Here is a 20,926-nt window from a genome sequence, read left to right as displayed (position 1 = left end):
GTGATGCAGGAGTAAGGAGTGAGAATCTGTTTTCCAGCCAGAACTACTGTTTACAAGGCTTACTTTGGTCCAAGCAGTCTTCAACAGCATTGGCTGATCCCTGTCTTTTCAAAGCATTATTTCAGGCTTCTTTAGATTGTTTCTTCTTCCCCCCGAGTGTACAGTTTATTAGATTTGGGAAAGGTCCTGCAGCATTATCATTGTTGTTTGTGTCTTTCTTGAGGAACAGTAGACTGCTCATAGCAAAAGATACACACCAGGGTTCAGAAAGGAACAATTTTCAGCTTGCTAAGGTGCTCATATTGCTACCTGGAAGCTCTGCAGGAGCTAGAGACTTTCTGTCCGTTTCTGTGCCTCTTTGCTTCCTCTGTCCTCACCTCCACATCAGGGGATACTTAGAGTTCTTTACTTTGCTGGCCTTCAGAGGATTTGAAGGTCTCTGAGCTTCCCTCGGCACTCCATTTCTACTCAAGTGGGAAAGGAAATGCAGAGGACTGCTGCTGATTTCAGCCAGTCAGGTCTCTGATTATCCTGTTTAGTTTGAAGCCACAGATACGGAACTTTTAGCTGAAAGATGCACAGCTCCTGGGTAATATGAATATTGCAGAAGGTAGATATGCAGAAGAAAATGGCAGGGGAGGAAGGTATGTATTCAGGCAGACTTTCATAAAAGATGCAAATTCAGGATTACTTAGCAGAGAAAATAATAATTTAAAATTAATGTTATATTTAAAAAGTGGAGCATCATTTGTGTTAACAGGAATGAAGATTTTATTTTTAAGCCGAGCAAAGCCTCAAATCCCAGAAAATGCAAAATTTCTGCTGATAATTTCTGAATGTGAACCTGGAAGGCTTCATGGAAACTTAAAAGGAAATAAAATCTACTTCCTTCTCCTTCTCCAAAACTCTTTGGGCAAAAAAATCTGTAAATATTTAACAGCAAATAATCACATTGCCAAGAACCAGCAAACAAAGCCCTTTTATAGCATATTATAGGATTGGATAAATGAAAACCTTCATAGATCGATCTGAAAAACTTTTTTTTTTTTTATTTTTATTTTAATCAGTGAAGCATCTGGTGCTTTAAAAATCCACCAACATAGTTAAATTACTTTTTTCAGTCTCTTAACTACTTCATGTCATATTTTTCCCTGTCCTTGACATACGCCATTTGCCCTGCTTGTATCTGTTTAAAATGCTGGGAGCCTTCAGCATGCTGTGCTCCACCTTGTATGCCTACAAGAAGCCTTTCTCCCTTTCCTACCTTGCAAGATAAGAACTACCCTGCTCTGCTATCCTTTATCTCCATCCGTTCAATATTCAGACAGACACCTCTGTGATTCCTACACAGCTTCTCTGGTGGAAGAAGTTCCTATCAATACCTGCAAAACTTGTACTTTATTTTTCCCCTTCTTTGATAAGAGAGGTAAGAGAAACCTATTGAACGTGGAAAACCACCTCAAATTCAGATCTGAACTGCTTAATGATTTTATAGTCTTACTATCCAGCTAGCGGCATACATCTTTAAAAATCGGTGAAAGTATGACCATTCTTTTTAGTTTGTGCTCACTGACACAGCATATTGGAATTTTATTAGGTTCTCTCAGCTCTGTTTTTAAGTCTCATACAACAGTTATGAACCAAATGCACTGTCATGGTTGTGGTTTTTTTTTTCCCACAAGCTGCCCTACTTACCCCATGTAAATCACTATGAATCTATGTACTATGCCTTTCTGAAGGACATCTGTTAATTCCATGTGTTAAGCTGGGAGTTTCAGCCAGGAATATTGAGTATTGAAAGAAGACCTGGTTAAGCTCTGTAGGACTTAAATTTAATAAAATTTTAGGAAATTCTCCCAAATGATAGCTTTGACAGGTTTTGTGTGTGAGCAGTTACCTCAATGTTGAGGTGTCTAGGTGAAACTTCTAAGGGGACACTAGTCCCCTATATAGTAAGTACATGTGTCTGCATGTTAGATGAAGCATTAAGACATACACAGGCTTCAGTAGATTATGACCCTTTCCTTAAGTGTTTGACTTTATATACAATGAACCTGGTGGTAAAACTCAACCAACATGTATGGTTTAGAAACAACTCAAAGATCTGATTCCAGAAAGAAGTAGTTTTGTGAATAACTTAGGACTGAATCCAAGGCTTGTTGGGTCGATCATCAGACTCCCTTTGATTCCAGGCGTTCTGTATCTGTGATCCAACTGCACTGTGGACAAATAAAGACAAAGAATTAATGTTGATTGGACATATTCAGTGTGACAAGAGCTTAAATTTGATTTACCTCTATGCTTTTGAAGTACAACTGTGTGCTTTATCACATGGTTTCTGAAATAAAAGTATTTTGGTAGCTGCATGCTAGGACTCCCACTTAGTGCCACTGCTGCTCCTATTTCTATGAATCACAATGTTCTGTGAAAGAGAAAGTTAAGTAGATAACACATTTTTGGAGTTATCTTGATTTGCCTTCAGGGTCTTAAGGCATTCATTTATCTGCTTTTTTTTTTTTTTTTTTCTATTTTAAAAAAAGTAGTCTTTATCTGTTGTGGCAATAATTTTAATAGCATCAAAAGACTTGCTGTTAAATTGTGAGCTTTAGTGAGGTGAGGTTCTCTGCTCGCTGACTGCCTGTTGTTCCCACTCCTGTGTATTGACTGGAGACTACTTTGTGGCATCAAGTTGTAGGTCTGCCTACCCCTCACACCTAATCATCTGTAAGACTTTGGGATACTGTGCAGGTTCTTTGTTCTGATGTGAAAATGCGCATCATCTTTTTTTTCTCCCTGTAAAACTGTTCTCTTTAGAAAGCAGGTTAATTTACTTAATCAAGGAGCTCAGTGTTCTCTAAGGGATGGATATTTTGAAAGTAGCACCAAAGCAACATCAAGATCACTTATACCTCAGGCTGATTCTGGTTTACTATTGAGATGGACCAGTAATTACAGTGAATATAGAAGTACAAATCACTTCTACTTAGGATAGGATTAACTTGTATGAAGCAGAACTCTTCTGATACAGATTTAGTTTTTAATATCAGATACATGCATTTCATATTACCCTAAAAATAATTTACTCTGGGTGGGTCTTCTGACCAAGTAAAATGCTTAATTTCTTTTCCTAAAATTCCTGATCATGTTAGCTTTGAAGCAGTCTTCAGTCCGAAGACTGAACCTGAACCTGGCTAGTTTGTCTCAGAGTGACTTCCACTCTTGCAGCATTGATACCTTTTTGTTTGCTGATTTACAAGCGCAAAATGCGCAGTCACTTGAACAAGCGGTACTGGTATATCTTTGTATTTTTATTTAATGTATTTAAAATTCTTATAGACATCAGATTTTCAAAGTGACTCAAATTAATCTTTGTTCTGTTTATGTAGGTTCCCTATGCAAAGAATGGAATAAGGGAAAAAGTAAAAGCAAAATGTATGTATGGCTTAGTATAAACCACAGTAGCTGAATGTTAGCTTGTTGGAATGCCACCACTGTTGGCAGAAGACAATCTTCGTAACCTAAGAGGATGTGATTTGAGTGGAGTTTTCATGCCCCGTGTGCTCATTGTGTCCTTGCCACTGATGCAAACATTATCTATAATTACATTTTCAAGAGACTGAAAATTGCAGTCTTTGTGGAACAAAAATGCAGCTGAAGAATGGAATGCATATCCTCTCCACCCTCATTATAAAGCTTATAAAAATGAAACTATAAGGCCCAGCACCGTAGCTTTCAGATACAGGAAACCAGCACTGTTAGCTTCTGTTAGAGTACTTTTCACTGAAAATTATGGCCTTTTGATGATCAAGCTAGTGCTGTTGTTTCCAATAGCTTGCCACTGAAACTAGTCAAACTAAAATTTGTAATCGAGAGGGATATAAATAAATTTGGAGTAATTACCCTTTTCTTAGTTATAATATTATTTTCATTGAAATTCTTGATTGGTAGTAACACTGAGGATTTAGTAGATGAGTCATAATATGGGTGTTGAAGCTTCCTACCACACTGTGTTGTGGAACAGCCATGTTTTCAGGAGGAAAACAATAGTACTGGGTTTATGATGTTCTCCTAGACACCAAGGAATTTTAGTGTTGCAGCTCAAACTCCACACATTTAACTAAAGTACCTCTTCCCTACATCACCATGTTAACACCTTCCATTCCAGTAGCTGGAGAACAAGAAGTAGAAGAGATAGATAATCTTGAATGCTAGTTGTGTAAAACTAGAAATTTAGACAAAACTTCTCGTTGGAGACTTCTGATCCTGAACTTTAGTATGTTTTTCAGAGTAGAAATTCACAGAATCATAGTATAAAATTAGTGTGTCTACTGCTTTCTTTTTACTCTGGTTGGTCTTTGCTATTCTGAAAAAAAAAAAAAAATTTGGATGCTTTTCATAGGGTGTTTTTAAAAGCAGTTAAAGCAAACAAAAAATAAGGATGAAATAATGAGTCTGGTACATATCCATTTATGACTGCCTAGCTTTCAGTGGAAGGGACACTGGACAATTTCATATTGCAGCCAAGTGACAATAAGATCTATGTGCTATATGCAGTTGCTGCCCAAGTTGGGAATTCTGCCTCTTAAGTTCTGCTGCCTGACTGCCGCAGGTTATGCAGAGGAACACCATTGTGATTGAGTGCTGGAGTTCCCAGGACAGCATCTATTCTTAGTGGTCCAGCAAAACTTATTAAGAAAAGTAATTAGAACAAAGCTCAAGTACATTAGCCTCTTTAATACTCCTGAATTCTCAAAGCTATCTTCAACATTGGCAGAGGCTGTGTTTCCAGTAGAGAAATTGAAGCAATTTTCTTTGCTGAAGTTAAACTCACTCTGGTCTTAACGGTGATGGAAGTTTCTTCTTACATAACAGGGCAGCAGTACGCAACTAATGAAAATAACCCACCTTTGATTTTATTTTTAAATTTCTACTGAGATGCAAGGTTCTGTGTTTCTGCCCACTTCTTATCTGTAGTGTTCTTCTATGCCATGTCACCTTTCATTCTGCCAGTTCCAGAAGCTCAAGAGCTGTAACATGCCTATATAGCTGTTTCCCTTTCAAGATTTAAATTTTCTTCCTCTTGTGTTAACTCTGGCAAGGTAGAAAATGTATTTTCTTTTTTTGCTTGCAATGCCATCCAACGTTACATTTGCTCAAAAGATCATCTCCACCATATTCCCGAATATTTGTTTCTCCACCGAATCCCAAAAGCAGTCTCAAGCCTGTTCAGTCTCGTCTGATGAATAGAAGGAAAAAAAAAAGTCTCCTCAGGTCTTCATGATGTCTTTGGGGAGATCTCCTTGGCCTTTAAGCTACTTTGGAAATATGAGCAACTGTGTTCCTGAGACAGGAACTTTCAATAGATTTGAGGACCTTCAGTACAGGGAGACATGTGCTCTACTGAATAGCATACTATATATATAATATTGATATATAAAATATAATATTGATATATAGCTTATGTACTCACTCTTCCCAAGGCATCTCCTTTGCTGCTAATTCTGATGTATATGTACAAATGTTAATAAATGTCCTTTGAACTGTAGGGCATCCAGTTAGATAGGTATGGAGAGTTCAAACCAGGCAGGAAAATGGGTTTCTAGGTTTTACAGGTCTACTCACATTCACTTCCTGAACAACTAATCTTTTTATAAAAATGTACTGTAGGATATTTTTGTTCCCTTATGCCAATTAGTGACAGTTTTTAGGTCCTTTCTTCTTCCACACTCAGATTTTTATTTTTTTTTTTTCCTTTCCTTTTGTGTTTGTTCTTCAGTTGCCTTAGAGAGGTCTCTTGATGCTTTCTGTACTGTTTCTTCATAGGCCAAACAGTCATAGTAAATTTAATAGGATGACACTCATTTGTTCTTTTTCTTAAAACATAAATTCAGTAGAAGCTGCTGAACTGCAAGGATTGCACAGCAGCTTGTGTGAACACCAGAAGAACAGTTGAGAAGACCCATCACTTGACCACATCAATACTCTGGTACTTGATTTTTCCCTTCTTGGCAACCTTTAGACCTGTGGGGGAGTAAAACACAGTTTTCACTAAATTGCCTTGTTCCTGTATTGAATCAAGCATGTGTCTCATTTCAGATCTTTGTGTCTTAAATTTCAAACAGCACTGGAAATACCATGTATATGAGTTTTAGAAGATTTTTCAAGGCATTCCCAAGGATGGAGACGAAGTATGTCCCATAACTCCTGCAGCAGGCTGACTCTTACCTGCCACAGCAGACAGGATTGATGTTAGTTTTGCAACCAACTTTTAAATGAAAGACACTGTTGGAATATAAATATTCCAGTAGTCAGAAAAGAGTCTTCTGCTACCTGCCTTGGAGTTGCTGCTACCCCGCACTGAACAGTTGAATGCTGATCCTCAGGCTATTTTATTCTGTGATGCTAATAGTGCTAATACAGTATCATTGTGTTTGAGGCTTCAAAGATACTATACAAGCATTTTCTTATGATTCCCTGATCTTTGCATTTATACCCAGCTGTTTGTTATTCAGTTCAGCCATCAGCATCTAAGTCTCAATGGACCATGTAATATGCATCTGTAGCCAGATGTAATGCTTCCTATTCCTAAATGTTTCTGTTAAAGCGAAGACTGGCAGGCTAAAGACTACTGATAACAGTGTTGCTTGCTTTAATTTAAACTCTAGAGCTACACTGATTCTGTTTGGCAAATTTATTCCATGGCCAACAAGCAGAGCAATATTTCCAATCTCCATCGTTGCTAGCAGTGTTGACATTAAATACATTGAGTATGTCTGCACTGATATAGAATGGTGCTAATTCAAATAGGAGAAGGATGTCCAATTTGCATAAACAAATATATCTCCAGATACAGTTCTACTGAAGAGAGATAAAAACAGAAAGGAGCCTGTTCTAAACAATGACTAGCAATGATTTAGAACAGTTCAACAAATCTTCACCCTCTTTAATTTTTTGTTTTCTATGGATAGATGTGAAGCCTTTACTATATCTTGTTCAAGCTGCAGGCAGGTCTTGCTCCACTCAGTGTTGGGTGGTGTTGCAGAAGAGAATCACAGCATTTTGAGTTTTCTGCCCCTGATCACTGAAGCATTTGGCAAATCAATTTGGCAGCTGACAGGTTACACCCAAACTCAGGGAATCTTGATCAAGCCCTTCACTAGCAATTTATGTGAATCTGTGGTTAGAGAACTCTGAAAAACTTTGGACAGGAGACTTCTTCACAACTGTGAAGTGCCCTGTCAGTGGGGATCTCCTATCCAGGGAAATTGACTATTCTCTGTGGATTTTCATTTTTCATGAGCAGTGCAGTTTTCTAATGCATGCCTTAGGTACTGCTTTGTCATTTCCAGGTGTATGGTTTAACTCAAGGTAAGAATGAAAACAAAACTAGATGCATAGTGGTGGCTCCTTGTCTCTTCTCTTGCTTAGCCCCTGCTTGTAGCCCTAGCCCATTTTGTTGGGGGTTTTTGTGTTGTGTGGTTTGTTTAGTTTGGTTTGGTTTTTAATTACTCTGCATACTACATAATCCTAATCCAGCGAAGTTGTTCAGATTATGGGTAGTGCCTTGCTTTCAGCTCTTTTCTGTGCTCTGTGCATGCCAGGGGTAGTTAGAGCTGCACTGCAGCAGGCTTCTGCCCTTGTGCTGGGCAATATAGGCTCATGTTTTGATTCCAGAGTGAACAGCATTGCATAGAGGATTTGATGCAATCATAATGAACTGCATAGGGAAAGTGCCTGTTTGAAATCAACTCCATTAACTCGGAGCACAAACCATTGCAAAGTCAACAGTTTTTCTGAGTGGCCACCGCCAGACATCTCTCTTGAAAACACTAATGGGCTGTTTAATTAGGTGATGAAAATTGTTTACAGTTGGTGATCCCAAGTTTTTTCATTTTAATAATGGTTAAATTCAATCTCTTCTTTGATTCTTGGCAACTCTCTCATTATTTCATAACCTGCTTATGTCTAGTTTAATTTATCTGCATGTATTAAAGCTGAACCTCTTTCATGCAGCAGTGGTGTTTACTTAACTGCACTGTGTCATTATAATAGGTGGGCAATGACTAATGTACAGCAGTGGATGTTAAACAAGTATAGCATTGCAAGGGAATATTTGCATTTGTGAAAGATATATTTCTTTTCAGAAATATATGTGACACCTAAAGATAATCCTGATAATAGCATCTACATTTCATCTGTTTGTTTGGAGTGCACTAACTTCTCTTCTCTCTTCCCTATCTTAATATCTGCTACTTGGAGGATCTAAGAAGGGTCAACTTACAGAGTTGTATTCAGATGCTTGGTTTTGGCTTTAGTGTTTGCTTTAGGGCAATTTAGAGCAGAAGTTTTCTTTTTCTTCTAATTTGCTGATACTTGTCCTTATTCAGCGAAGACTAGACTGGAATATTGGGAGCCACTGAACTGACTGATTATGGAGTGGTTTTTTTTTTTTTTTTTGAATGTTGAGAGCCATACGTTACCTATTGACTTCTTTTGCTCTTCATCCCATCTAAACATACTACAAAGACCCACAAGCATGTCTTAACAAGCATACAGTTTAAACAATATGAAAAAAAATATAGTTGGAAAGTGAAAATGTAAGTGGAAGTACACCTGAATGACAAAAGGTGTGTCCAGACTCATTGGATAGCGCTGGCAGAGGTCAGGAGTTGCCTGGTTCTTTGTCTCTTGGTCATGCACCCTTTCAATAGACTTGGATTTTGGTTTGGTTTGTGATAGCACTAGATATATGCCACATATTTGCAGATACTTTCTGCCAAGGAGCTCAAGCCACAGGCAGATAAACTGGCAGATGCTGGGTGAGGGAATGTGTTTTGAATTTGGGGATCTTTTCTCCCCCTTCATTTCAAAAGTATGTCCCATATAGGCATCTGAATTCAGATGCCACAAAGAAGGAAACTGGTTTTCTGAGGAGCTGGTGGCTGGTCTGTTCAGGAATAGCAGTGTTGTTGAGCTGATAACTTTGATATGAAATTCAACAGCATTTCTCAGTTTCTCTGCACCTTCTATTTTTGTGTTGCAGGTGTAAAGGCATCATTAATATAAGTATGCATTATATTGCATGGGTAATTAAAGCCTTCTTGCACAGTTTTCCTTTGTGAAATGATTCAGGGAATGACAATCTTATGTGGCCATAGCTTGATAAAGGTTGTGCTTCCTGGAGCTCAGAAATGGAGGAGGCCTAATTGCATCTTCAGAAGGCACTTGATGGCTTCTAAGTCCCAGTTACTTTCATCAAGTCCTAGTTTGTTGAGATGTGTTCAGAGAAAGCCTTTCTGCAGCTCAGCTGCTTAAGCCCTAGAAGTCCACAAAAAAAAAAGGACAAATCCTTAGCTATAATTTTAGAGCATCTGTTACCACAGCAATTGTACATGAGTGACCAGCTAAGCATATAAAAACTAGAGCAGTAAGAAGACTGTACACAACAGAATAGCCATTTTCAAGCATAACAATACTCACTTAAGGTATTTTCCACTGCCATCATGTATACTTAAATTTCTGAAATCAAGCTAAATAGGGAAGCTGTGGATTGTTGTAGTCCTATGTCTCTGACATTAGTTGAATTCTGCAAAGTATTGTGATGCTATTGTGATACAGCAGCCAGTCTATTACACAAAGAAACATTACTAAAGAAGAAAATGTAAATGTTCAAGGAGTAGAACTACAGGAAATGTGATTTCTTCCATTTTCAGGCTGCTGTATTCTTGGGAAGTTCTCTAAATATCCTTAGAAAATGCAGGCAGAATAGGGTTTTGAAAATTTTTAATTGCATGTGACATTTTTCTCCCAAGAGACAAACAGATGAGCCAAAATAAATAATGCTTGTTCAGTACCCTTAAGGGTAAAGAGACTTAAATTCATGGAATTGTCTGGTTGGAAAAAAGTCCTTAATATAGAGTTCAACCCTGTACACAACTGTTAGACCATGTTCCTAGTTCCTCATCCAAACTTGCTAATGGTGGGAAACACTGATTGCAAATATTTGAAGGAATCTGTTATGTATCTTTTTACGTAATCAATACAACAGAGTTGAGATGATGTTCATATAGTACCGACACATCTAACTAAAATGTTTTCAGTTTACCACAGTGCAGTTTTAAGAGTACCACTCAAACTTTCTGTACTTCCTCCTTACCCTTGTGTCATGGTTACACATTTGGGAAATTCTGTCTTTTGCTTCAAACTTTGTATAGCAAAGGGCGTGAAAAAACATTCTGTGGTTTGCTTGGTGAGTTGGTTTGGTTGTTGTGGGGTTTTTTGTCAAAGTTGTATTAGCTTGGTTATTTTCAAAACTAGAAATCAAGGGGTTAAAAGGGGGGGGTTGTATTTGTCTATTCCCAAACCAACATTTGAATTGAAACATAATTTTACAAACATTACAACTGAATACCATTTTTTTCCCTACAAGATCTTTTACCTCTGGGACACTGGTTTGGATCTGGATTTTTATATTTTATTTTTTTTCCCCCTGCAACAGCTGTTCAGTGCATGAAATAAGCCAGTGGATGTGATCCAGTTTACAGTGGGAAAGCGTCCATCTCAAAACCACCATCTCAATTGGCACTGAGTAGCATCCTTGTTTCAGTAAAATGGCCAGAAATTGAACAAGCATGAATAATGAACCCTTTGCAATTGTCCAGGTCAGGTTGACAGCAGTTTCGCCTCTGTGCGTTGATGAACCTGGCAAAGTTTCTGCATTTCCAGGAGTGCAAAAGCCGCCTTAATGGTTAACTCTTGAAAATAAAATGCACCGAGTTTAAAGTTGCTGGAGTTCCTTCTGAGCATTAATACAATGATGTTGTTTTGAGTACATTTTCATACAGAGAAGATGGTCTTCTTACCTTGAACAGTTTTTATTTGAAAATCATAACTAGAGGAGCAATAAAAGGTGGGTTCATGTTGCAGTAATCCAGATTTAAATAGTATAGATTGTCACATGTCCTAAACCTTCAAATTTGGGTATCTAAATTTAGGCACTGGAAATGAGGCCAATTATTTTAGTCTCCCTACCCATTTCTGCAAGCACAGAAATATATTGTAAAGCCTCACACTCATTTTCTGTGGAAGTTGGTTTAGTTTTAACTTGGTGCTTTCTCTCTGAGGAGCTCTGAATGTTTTTACGAAGTATGTCAATGTCTTGGTAATGAAACTTTGATATTGAAACGTTGTGAAACTGAATCTGTGTTCTCATCTTAATATAAAACTGTCCTTACAACCCAGCTTTCAGCCGTTAGAGATATTTGCAAGGAGGATCATCTCTCTTGGTTTCTTCCATAATCAGTGGGGAATGAGATGCTTCATTCATGAGATGCCTTGTTGGAGCAAAGATGTCAGTGCTCTGCATCATCTGTCTGAGGAGCTTTTTGTATGGTATCTGTAAAGGGAATGCAGAGCACTGCATTCCGGTAGCTAAAACTAACTTTGAGTACCTTCTTTTGTGAGATTAATGCTTCTTCCATGGTTGCCACCTGGAGGACTTGTGTTATTTCATGTCCTGTTTTTCTTTGGGACAACTACAGATGAAACCCTATGGAATGCTTGAGCGGGGCTGATTACTCTTGGGTTTTGTCAGGAATTTACTCAGGAATAAGATTTTTACTTTGAAGGGTCTGATGACACACCCTTGTGTTGCACAAAAATGAGACCAAATTTTTCCACCAAGTTTGTTCTTATGTAGTTCATCCTGATTTGAGTCAATTCAGGTAAAGAAATCTTTTTAATTGGCTAGACCCATATGAGCCCTAGAGTTGCTGTCAGCAGCTCCATCCAAGTCAGCTAGAAGGCAGTAAGGTCAGAGACAGGGAAAGGATTGTCGCAAATGCAGGCGTGTCTCAGCCCTCCATCAAATGCTGAAAGTGAGGATGGAGATTTAAGTCTATGTGGTTTGGGAAACTTCCAGTGAAAATATTCTTTATGCAAAATGTCAAGTCTTTGTTATCACAGTTGTTTTTGTAGAAGTATGCCAGCTTTCTGTCAAGGAGTAGTCCTTCACTCGGGAGTGGAAGTGGATAAAAAAAGAGACTGATGTAGATTAGCTAACAAGCTATCAAGTGGACCACTGTCTAGACTGAACTGGGTGAGAAGCTTGAGCCTTCATGAACCCGAGTTTCCTGCCTGCCAAACTGCATAGGAAATCACCAGGCAGCAGTGGAAAGCTCTTCCTCATATTCAAAACCGCTGAGCTCAGGACTCATAAGAGCAGTGCAATACAAACCTGATCTTCAAAATTACATGCTTTGTGGCCTGTAGAGATCATAGTAATTCTTATTTGTGTGCAAGTCTCATCTCACATCTTCGCTGCACCCCCTTCCCAATAGTGACTGTCATAGAACATCCAGTTGATCTATACATACCTTTTCTTAAAGTAAATATTGTTCCTTTAGAGAAAGGCTATAGATCCAATTCTGTACTTCTCTGGTAATTAGTACAGTAATCTTACTATTTATTAATATGCTGTACAAATCAAAGTCTGCTTTGCAGTGTAGAAAACCTAGATGATGATGATCTGTAAACTGACCACTTATAGTCAAGAGCTCAGTTCTGTCCTAAACTCCTTTTATTGAATAAATTTGCTTCTCATTTCAGACTCATTTGAGATCTTAGCCTGTGCAAGGTCTTTAGAGAAAAGACTATTTCCTTGTACTGTGTTTATATAAAACCTAATTCTGGGGACCCTGATCCATGAAAGATCTGAACAGCTCCTACAGTGCAAATAATCATTTGGGAAATATAGACTTAACCCCTGCAAAAAACAAATGTATTTGCTGGCTGTTGAAGGGTGTAAGGCAAAAACAGAAGTGTGCATAAAGAAAATGACATCCGGTAGGCTGTGGGAACAATGGGCCAGTCTATTAGGAATTAGAGCTAACAGGATTCTAAGTTTATTTCTTCAAAATTACTGCAGTCAAAAAAAAAAAGTAGTGTACCACTTCACATTTGTGCTTAATTTCACCTCTGTTTATTCTCCTCTCCTGTTCCCTGAAGAATGTAGATGAGGTTTAAGTTAGCCTTAATAGTAATAGGTTTGGAATCTAACACACTTCCACAAAATTAACTTTGCTTCTGTTGATCTGGGAATTAAAATGCTTCATTAATTTAGCAAGTCCTGGTTTGACAGCCAAATAATGCACTTTGTGACTTGTACTCTTAAGTCTAAAACTCTTCTCTGTGGTTCTCCCTGGATGTCTCTGACATTCAGGGCAGTTGAGATCTGCACAGCCTAGAAAAGAGAAAAATGTACATGAGCATATATAAACTGGCCTATAGTACTTGTGTGTGTGTATATATATATATAAAGTGGCTGTCCTGTATCCAACCATGTCTTTAAATCCTGCGTGAGTAGGTTAATTATCAAGAATCCTGTTTCTCCCCTCTTTTACAGTATAGGTTTAGTTTTTCCTTTGCTTTTTTTCCTCCTCTGCCACTGCAACTCAACGCAAGCAATGACATTTTTTGGTGAAGGGAAAAAGGCTTGGAGGCATGATGGATTGCTCTGCTATACAGTGGGGCCAGGGGAAGGAAGCAGAGAAACCCAAACATACCTATATTAAAGAAAGAGACTTATGAATCCTCTTCTACACACTGGATATGATGTGGTACAGAGGCCTGGAAAATCCAAAAGGTACCTATAGGTCCTCTTCAGTAGTTATATTTGAGAACTTGGTGACTATTTAGAATGTTCTCATGTTGCTGGTCCCAGTCGTTTTGCAAATTCTTCTTGTCATAGGGATGTTTTATATTAAAAACATCCAGGAGCTACACAAGCCATGCTACGATAATGTAGTAGGATTGCAAACTGTGCTATGATATGCACCTACGGACGACTCATATGGTGCCTTTGGGGTTTCCCTCATCACAGAAGACAAATCTCTTCTTCACATCAGTTATAAACATGATATGATATAAACATATGATCCCCCCAAATCACTTCTGTTTGTGTTGTGCTGCGTTTTGGGAATTACTCTGGTTGTGTGCTAAAAGTCTGTGCACCCAAATTGCATGGGCACAACCCAAACAAATGACTACCCAAAACCTCTAAAACACAACTGCAGTTAGACCCCAGGCTCCATAGAAGTAATCATGAAGTATTGAAATGTAAAACAAGTTGAAATAATTTTGTTTTATTAGTGTCTAAGAATCCTTTTTCCTCTTTAATGTCACCTTAGCATGGTGCAGTCTAGCAGTTTTACAAGGAAATATTGTAAAAGCAGGTATAGGTTACCCAGCATGAAGGATCCCTGGATTCCAGGTTATAAAGATGAACAGGTTCAGCCAGGCCAGTAATCCTGCCAGATAAATACCCCTCAGTGTATTGTAGCATGTTAGATTAATCTGAATCTGTTGTGTTGACTTTGTGCTTTGTCTTTTTTTGCAAACTCTCAAGATTTAAGTCCTGTTGGTGCCCACTGAAATGTCATGCAAAGGCAATCAACTGCAAAATTCTGTTTGTGCGCCCTGCTGAGAAGAGGAGAGGGTTTTACCCACGCTAGATTTGTGAAATTTTTCAAATTTCTTTGCTGTTATTACCATAACTCAAGATGAGTCTGTAGATTCAGTGTCTGAGACTAATTGCGTTCTGTTTTAGGAAATGATGTGGAGTGAAAGTCAAGATTCGTTTTTGTGACATAGCAGCCTGACACTTCCGCCCCCACCCCCCTTTTTCTTTTTTCAATGCATTGCGTTATAATGTTGATTATTTTAGTGGCAGCTCTTCTTTAATATGATTCAGGTAGCAAAATTCAATATTTGTTTCTGTTGTGGGAGGGGTGGGGGAAGAGTTAATTTTGCTCTTCTGTTGTCTAGGAAACAGTGGTTGTACTTACTTCCCTTTTGAAAATAGATAGTGAATTCCACATTCAGGAGCAATGAGTGAGATAAAAATGCACAGATTAGAAGGTTGAATTAGACACTATTTGGGAGAGCAAGGCATGAGATGGAAACTTTCTGGGTTGCACTGGAGTGAATAGGAGTGGGGCTGAGATCTGGTTTTAAGTAAGGTGGTCAGAGCTTCAAATCTCTGGGTATGTTGATGCTGACTCAGCAAAGCATTTAACTAAGTGCCTGATTTTAACAGTATAGGGTCTCACTGAGTCTGTGGTTAAGGACATGGTCTGGTTTGTACATGAAGTACTCTGTCTCCCACCACTTGGAAAATTCAACCCTGTGCATATAATGCTAAAAAGGAAGGAAAGAAACACACCAACAATTGCAATTTAGGTGCCTGTGCTGAAAACAAGCTCTCTATCCAATTTAAGGTTGTAAATACTAAAATTTGAGACAGAGTTAATGACAGGGAACAAGATTAATTATTTTCTTTTAGAAAGGCTTGACAGTTGACACTATTGGTAGTAAATGACAAGTGCATGTTAGTGCGTGCTTAAGATGCTATACTTAGAGAAGGAACTAAAATATAAAGCAAGAGCTGTATGCAATACTGCACATTCAACTGGAAATTTAAGTTATGTATTTGGTACTTATTCATGTTCTGGTGAACAGAAAAAAAATCTCTATTCAATTCAGATGGGACTCAAGCTGTAGATTTTTCTGACTAAAGAGCTCTGGATAATTCTTTTCTTATGTATTATTAATAGTTCTATTACATTAAATCTTAGGTGCTCAGAATGGTTCTCTGGAGGTGTTGCTTCCCTGCCCCTCCCCCCCGTTGCTCCCAGCTGAAGTCTAGGGTAACTGTGCTCCTGGGTAGGTGAATCTGGGCTTGGGGAACATGCATGCAGATGCATGTAAAGAGAGGCACAATTTGCAGGGCTAATTTCTTGCGAGCAGTTCAGCAGATGTGTTTTCACGGGGGATTTTGGTATAGTCAAGGAAGTGCTGCCCTCCAAAAGGAACAGTTTGAAAAATCGCATAGTTCTCTGAAAGAAGTACTGAAACAAATGAGTGATAAAAAAAGGAACATGTTGAAAGTGCTGAAGCAGAAAGATCCTGTCAGGGAATCAAGAACGGGTGTTCTGGATGTGTTTGGGGCTGCAAAAAAGGGTAGTGGTAGAGACAGTAATACAGATGATGATAGATCTCAGGGTTTGTGATTAAACGAAGCACAAAAGTCAGTCCAACGCAAAAAAGAAAACAAAAAAGTCACAGCAAAATGCTCCCTGCTCTTCTTTTCTGTTACTGATCAGACATAGCCCCTTGTGAAAATGGTCAGTATTACTATACAAATATGCATGCCATGCTTCTGACTAGCAAATTCCATCTCCCTTGAGGGGGGCTTTAAGACAAGTTTTGGAAATATAAATGCAAATTCCAAAAACCGAGGAGTATGAAAAATGGAAAATGCTCAAGAGGATTTGTAATGGCTTTGTAGACTGGAAATAGGATGTGAACTCCCAGGTTGGAAGAGGTTTCTGAAATGGCAGTCAATTAAAATTATATGTGATAGGGAGTTGACAGTCTGTATGTTTTCAAATGATCCAGCTATAGCTTGGAGTGCAGTGGGTAAGGTATAGCACTTAGTTGGATGTCCTCCTATGGTAGGTCATTAGTTACCTTTTCCCTTTCTATACTGCAGAGAGCCCTAATGACAGTGGATATAACGATGCCTTCAGGGATGCTTAAGGAGTAACACAGCTCCTGTAGCCAAGTGTAGCCTGATTCCCTTTCATCTCCTCTGTTTCACCAGTGTGTGGGGGAGTCAGGGGTATCCTCAGAGGAGCTAGCAGCCCTCCTCATCACCCCTTTTCCCCCTTGAATGTCCCAGAGCCAATAGACAATTAATGGCTACTTCCTGTGCATGGCCATGAGTTGAAAGTGAGCTCCACCTCTACTAGGGGCAGCAGTTGCTTGGCACCTGCTGTAGAGAACCAAGAAATGTGTTATTGCTCAGCCTGAGCTGTGCATTTCACTGTAAAGGGTTACCTAGCCAGTCCTCTGTGAGAGCCATATATGACTCCTGACAAGCTTTCCTGGTGCTGCTCTTGCCTCATCTCTGTCTGACGTCAACTTTCCCAGGCTGCTGCAGCCTTATATAACTGCCCCAGCTCTCCCACTCCCAGCAGCCTTTTTTTGGGGGAAAAGCTGCTGATTCACCCTGCACCCAGGTGCTGCAGCATTGATTTGGTTGCAGCTCTTGGGTCAGGCAGCACCAAACTCCTCTCCTGAGCAGAGCTGCAGAGAAGTAAAGAGAAAGGAAAAAGTTGGAGCTTCAGGAAGGTGACACTGCAGTACCCATGTTTGTACCTTTCCCTTAGAGGTGCTTGCAGGAAAAAGGCAAACCTGATGGGTGATTGTATTTGCAAGAGGATGGAATGCAAAGGCAGGTGATACTGTCACTTAAGAGATGCGAGGTTTACTCCATGCTGCTTTTGGAGGTACACCTCCAACAGGCTTCAATCCTGTCTGCTATGGGTTGTGCTAACAAAAAAGGCACAATGACAGAGATCACAGGGTAAGCCACCCACATACCAGACCCCAGCACAGTGGTACATGATGCAGAATACAGTTTCTAGTGTCTCTTTGCTATTGCAGTTGATACCGTTTGGATGTGGTGCTTGGGGATGTGGTTTAGGGGTGAACCTTGTAGAGTAGGGTTATTGGTTGGACTTGGTGATTCTGAGGGTCTTTTCCAACCTGAATGCTTCTATGATCATGGTAGTAATTAGCAGAATTCGGCATACCACATGTATATCTTGCCCAACTGCAATGCCATCTCCCTGCAGTGGCATTGGCATTCAACCCATGCAGTGCTCAGTTGAACTATAAAGGTGGTTTTCTACATAGGGATCCCTGAATCACAGTGCACCATAGCCTACAGGTCAGGCTTACTTGCTCTACCAAGCCCTGTCTCAAGCAGGTGCTTGGAAATCCAAGGCTATAACCTTGGGCTCTTCTGTGCTCCTTGGCAGAGCAGAAGGGGCACTCCAGGGATGTTCAAGTCTTCCTGAGCAAATGACCTTAGAAGGCTAGTTTGTGTCTGTTGATGAGAGGCGGAGACAATGGCGTGACCTACACAGCCTCAAACAGCAGGACTTCATGCCTCTGAAAAGGGACAAGGTGATACACGGAGAGATCTGGGGACATAACTAGAAACCAGGAAAGGGGGCATTTAAAAAAATGTGCTGTTTTAATGAATGCTCTCAAAGCTAACTAAAATTGAAGTCCCAGAATAAGGCAGTCTACAAAGATGCCACACTTCAAAAGACAAAATATAGGCAATGCACATTTTTCAGTGTACTGAATGCACAATATATAGAACTATTTTTTTTTTTTGAAGGCTTAAAAAAATTCGGAAATCAGAGTCAAGAAGGAAAGGGAAGAAGAAAAGAAAAGGTGAGTTGAGAAGGAACAAAGAGGTTTCAGGGTTTTCTTTGTTGTTTGAGTTTGGCTTTTGTTGTTTGTTTGGGGTTCTTTTCTGCTCATCCAAGTCTCCTGCGGGAGCTTTCCATCAGTTGACTCTAAGAAACTGTCCCCCGAAAGCATCTCATCTCACAGGGTTTAGCTGCTTATTGTGAATATGCTAATTTCTAATCATAGTTATGAAAGTGTTATTTTGTTTCCTTGCTGATAGAGACTGTATTAGCCAATAAAAACAATTAAATTTATATTATATAGATGTAATTGGTGATTATGCCCTCTAGGTGGAAAAAAATGCTTTCAGATGAGCAGAAGCCTGTATCCCCTCTGTTCAAATGACTAAATTTCTTTAATTTCCACAGAAGTGGACTGCAGGGAGAGTGACTTTCCCCCAAGCCTGCTTAGAGAAGACATTAGCAACCATTTCCTGAAGTAATTTATAGTATAGTTCATTGTATTATGCCAACTCTAACAAACTCTCTCCTCCTTTACTGCTAGCATGACTGTAATTCTGGTTACTCTACTGGGAATATGGGTCTTGGAAAGCTAAGTGAATTATAAATTTTTAAGAAGTGATGCATACAGCTAATCTAAAGGAGAATGGGGTCTTGCAGCCTGTGCACCTGCTGTCGGAGAGGGAAGAGGCTTTGTTGCAGGATTCCCCTGCCAAAATGGGAAAAGACTGACAATCTTTTAGGGAACTTATTTTAACTTAGTTTTGATGAAAGGTCATTACCCTGAAGCCCTCCATTTACCCAAAACTGGCTAAAGCAGAGACCAGTATTTTGCAGTGGTGCTTAGTCTTTGGTCATGAGCATATATTTGCCGAATACTGGCCACTTTGTCTGCATGAGTCTGCAGTTCTTTGTGACACCATGATGGTCAAACATGTGATTCTCTCCCCAGCATGCTTTCAGGTTGGAAAATGAAGGCTTTCTAGGAAACAATCTGTGAACCTTTTTCATTTCAGATGGGACTTATACAGGCAGTAGAGAAAAGAAGTGTAGTGCTGTAGAGTTGTAAGGCAGGGTTCCTGAAAAGTCTTCCTCAGTGAATTCATACTATAGTAACTTGATATTTGCTTTCTGGAAGAATACAGTTACTCATGAAATTCTGGAGTTGCATCTGAAAGACTTTCTGTATGGGTACCTATGAGAAACATACACTTCAAAATGTGCCTTAAAAGAATTTTAAACTAAAAAATTTAGCCTTAGTCATTGCCAAGGTCGAGGGCAAAAGTTGCATGGTGTTCCCACTTCCCTGACACAGATGGCACCTGACGCGATAGAGAGATGGAGAAGAAGCTGCTCTCTGCCCTACTTCAGTTGTTAGTGTGTCATTGTTGCTAGAGAAACACAAAACCTTGGCCTGGGATTCTGGCAGAATAAAAGCTTTTCAATTCATATTTGATAACATTTAAAGGAGGGGGAAGGAGGGACCTTGTAAAAGCTCTGTTCATCCACTAGAGAGCATATAGGCAGTGCTTCTCCTTGGAGAAAATAAAAATGTCAAGCTCTTATTATACACAATAATGCAATGCAGTTTAAATGTTTACTGCTGTTCTACCCATCACAATTACATATAGAGAAGAGACTCTGTGAAAACTGGAAGCCGCCTTTGCAAATACATAACTTTCATGTTCAAAAGCCTCTTACATCTTTGTTAGCATTTAATATCTTCTTGTTCTTAAAAAGCATTCTTATTCTCCCCATGGAAATATTAAATTATTTACAAAGTTACTAAGAAATCCAGGAGTGGACTCAAGGAGGTGTAGAGAAGATGTCTGCAAGGGAATTTTATGGCTTTTAGGGAATTAAAATACTTTATTTCTAGCTGATGTTGTTGGGAAGAAGCTTCTGTAAACAAATTGATGTGAGGCTGCTCACTCCACAGATGATCAATGAGAGAAGCTGGCACTGAGAAGGTGATATCCTTTGAAGTCTAATGACATTAATGTTGACTCTTAAATATTTCATAGCTGTTACTCTTTTGTAGTGATTTTAATACTTGAGTTATGGAGCACACTTTTTTCCTAATCTGATTTGCATTTTTAACCTCTAAACTGCCTCCTTCTGCATGTATACAATATACATATGCAACTTAGATTTAAACCATAGGGATTTGAATCTAGTAGATGAAGGGTAGTAGACTGTAATGATAAATGAAACTTTTTTCCCTGTAATGGGTGTTAAATGAGCTTTTTCCAAAGGTAGTACTGCTTTTTGTTAATACAGTTGCATGTTAGAGGCAGTTTGTTCCGGTGAAATAAGCTGCTGACTTTCTTTGCTGCTCTAGTTAACCTTATTCCCTCCACCTGTAGGTTACAGAGCATGCCACTTACACTTGTACCTTGCTATGAGACTTAAGCATGAAAAATAGTGTATAAACCCCAGGTAACTATTGTGATATTTATCTTGGTGCTTGTCTTATTTTGTGGATGCTAAAATCCTTCACAGTGTATTTGCTGTGTTCATACAGAGCAACATGGGTTTGGTGCAGCACAGATGTAGATTCATTGCGCAGCCTTTCCTGGTATATGTTTGTTTTTTGTATGTCACAAATCTGACCTACTCAATAGTAAAATAGCTGTGTAGTA

At 39.1% G+C, this 20,926-nt stretch overlaps 1 protein-coding gene across 12 annotated transcripts in view; it reads left to right on the top strand.

Moving 5' to 3' along the window:
* The window catches only part of CELF2 (CUGBP Elav-like family member 2), a 464,286-nt gene that overhangs the window by 228,304 nt on the left and 215,056 nt on the right, over positions 1-20,926 (top strand). Inside the window, exon 1 of one of the 12 annotated variants that reach the window (XM_054178223.1) lies at positions 18,289-18,306. The exons of the other annotated variants lie outside the window; for them this stretch is intronic. The gene's annotated coding sequence lies outside the window, so the exon portion shown is untranslated. Of the gene's footprint in view, positions 1-18,288; positions 18,307-20,926 lie in introns of those variants that run through there. 12 annotated transcript variants of the gene reach the window in all.

This window comes from Dryobates pubescens, chromosome Z (assembly GCF_014839835.1).
Source record: "Dryobates pubescens isolate bDryPub1 chromosome Z, bDryPub1.pri, whole genome shotgun sequence".
Taxonomy (NCBI): Eukaryota; Metazoa; Chordata; class Aves; order Piciformes; family Picidae; genus Dryobates; species Dryobates pubescens.
Note: the sequence above shows the minus strand (reverse complement) of the source record. Positions and strands in the feature narration are given on the sequence as shown.